The sequence below is a fragment of the Alosa pseudoharengus genome, unplaced genomic scaffold (genome assembly GCF_046254945.1).
Source record: "Alosa pseudoharengus isolate Yale_2024_CS ecotype anadromous, Long Island Sound unplaced genomic scaffold, YU_APseudo_1.1 YU_APseudo_1.1_scf_18, whole genome shotgun sequence".
In the NCBI taxonomy this organism is placed as follows: Eukaryota; Metazoa; Chordata; class Actinopteri; order Clupeiformes; family Clupeidae; genus Alosa; species Alosa pseudoharengus.
Genome location: NW_027468650.1, coordinates 16,264,586 through 16,267,085, shown reverse-complemented (window position 1 = coordinate 16,267,085; position 2,500 = coordinate 16,264,586). Strand labels below are relative to the sequence as shown.

Genomic DNA, 2,500 nt, shown 5'->3' with positions numbered 1-2,500 from the left:
GACAGGGAAAGCTGTGTTAATAGCGTTGGCTATTGACGTTGTCAGTTCTGGTGAACCTAGGAGACCTCTGATCAGGGTTAATGCTTCTTCCATATTAGTGCCTCTCAGGTTATCTAGTGCCATGGACATGGTGTGGTTTTGTAAAAGGGGAGGATATTTACTGTACGGTTAGAATGAGCAAACTTCCTGGAGTGCTGAAAATTGTCTCTTTCTCCTCCACTGAAAATGTCCTTATTTAATTATTTCAGTATTTCATATAGCACAAGTAGGTGAGTATATGTGTATAAGTGTTTGAGAGGTATATCACAAGTAGTGAGTTTATGTGTATAAGGGATTGAGAGGTAGCTTCTATAGCACAAGTAGTGAGTGTATGTGTGGGGTGGGCATACAGATTCAGCATTTGCATGTACAAATGTTCCAATATTTCTGTCCTATGCGGCTTCTAATAGTGAACTGAATAAGATAACTCTCATCTCTCCTTTTTTATCTCTCTTTTTCCTCATCTCTCACTTTCTCTTTGTATTTATCACTCATCTCTCTCTCTCTCTCTCTATCTCTTTCTCTCTCTGAGGATAGCAGAGCAATGATTATTGAGCCTGTCCTCAGCCCTTTGTGGTCAGAGACAGTGTGAGCTGATGGAGCCGTCATGGCAGAGCCGTTGCCCCGGCCGTCCCTTAAAGGTGTAGGTTTTTGAACATTCTAAGTTCCGCAACAATTGAAGGTTCTAAAATTCTATGTTGAATTCAATGAACCCAGATATTCTTTAGAACGTTCATTTCCCAACATTCCCGTCACACCGGTGTGACGGTACTCCTTTAAGGGTTAAGCTACACTGCGCTAGCATTGCCTAAATCTGCTCTGGCCATGTCAAGTCTTCATCAATGAGCTGGAATGGCGGGAGCCTCCTCCGCAAAGTCTCTAGTGACCGACTGCCGACCCAAAACACTGGCAAGCTCCAGTCCACTATCATTTAGCCATCATAGCAGAAGCCTGTTTTGGTTGCCCGTCCCTATAGTGACTTATAATGTCTGATATCAGTGCTGTCCAATCCATCTCCCACTGCGACGTAATGGCCCATGTCAGATCTGGACAAGTCCAGCTTGTTCTCAGCTGTTTGTGAGGAGGTCCACTCACCCCCACTGGATGATGACTGATCTTGTTTCTGGCAGGAACAACAGCTGTTGCTTGGCAGAGAAGTGAGACAGAGTCTGCCTTCATATCTGTTCCACAAAAATAGATCTCTTGATGGATGAGATCATTTTATTTCAGTCAGAGATTAAGTTCAGTAACATATTTTTCTAGTAAACAGTCTATGAGTGGGACGCCAGAACAGCAGATGATTATCGGAAAAGCCTCAGTAGGAATGCTAATGATGGGGAGGAATTACTTGGCAGTCTCTGAGCCGTAATGGCGTACACCAGTGCAGGCACTCACCAGTGAGGTTAATCTCAGAGCCGTAATGGTGGACACTAGTGTGGTTAAACTCTGAGCCTTAAAGTGTAATTCTGGAGTAATTTGAACCCAGGGTCTTTTTCACCATGACAACAAGTTCAACACCCCCTCGAGAGCTAGATTTAGTTGATCGAAGGAGTACCAAGTTTGACCGGCTTCTTGCGCTTCTAGCCGAAAGGCTAACATTGCAAGTGCCAAGGGCAGGGAGCCAAACATCCAATCGGCCATTTTTTAACCACTAATAATGCTCAAAATAGCACCACACTTCTGCAGTAGTATGAATGGCCCTTATGGCCCCTACACATAAAAAGAAGCAGCAAGAACTTAGTAAGTGTAGTGGAGATCCTTGATTGCTAGGCTTTGCCCTCTCTGGTATAACATACCCTCTCTCGTATAACATGACTATTATTTCATCTTAGTTGAAGGAAATACATTCGTATTTCAAGTGATACAATTAAGGAATGACTTATGTTTAGTTGACGTTAGAACATGTAAAGTTAAGCTTGCCAAACCCACCAGCACTTTGACTGTGACTTTGCTTCCCCCGAAAAAGGGGGCCGGGATGTAGCAAAATTAAAAGATCATGCTTGTGTAATGTAATCTCTCTCAGCCACGCCCTCTGCTCACTGGTTGGTTGGTGGCTCTCAGTTGGCTGAAGTACGGAAGTACGTAGACGGCGGAGCCAGGCTAAGTCTCTGGGCCGTAATGGTGTTAAGTGAAGAGTTCAGAATCCATTTGAGTCCAGAGTCCAGAATCTATTTGTGTCTGCAGTTCAGTCTTTCTCCTGAGAGAAAGAGCAGCCTTCTTGTGAATGGCTAGTTTGACTGTCTGTGTGTGTATGTGTGTGTGTAGTGTGTGTGTGTGTGTGTGTGTGTGCGTGTGTGTGTGTGCATGTACTCTACTCTGCCGGGGGAGTTTTTTCAGGTCTGACGTGGGTCAGAAGTCAATCAGCTGCTTGTGTTCCTGCTTCTGCGGCACTGAGTCAGACACCCAAATGCTTGCACACACACACACACACACACACACACACACACACACACACACACAC

The 2,500-nt window shown here is 44.7% G+C and overlaps 1 protein-coding gene across 1 annotated transcript in view; it reads left to right on the top strand.

Annotated features, from left to right (window-relative positions):
• Positions 1–2,500, top strand: part of LOC143131460 (roundabout homolog 2) — a gene marked incomplete at its 3' end in the record, with an annotated part of 64,828 nt that overhangs the window by 34,463 nt on the left and 27,865 nt on the right. The gene's annotated exons all lie outside the window — the stretch shown is intronic.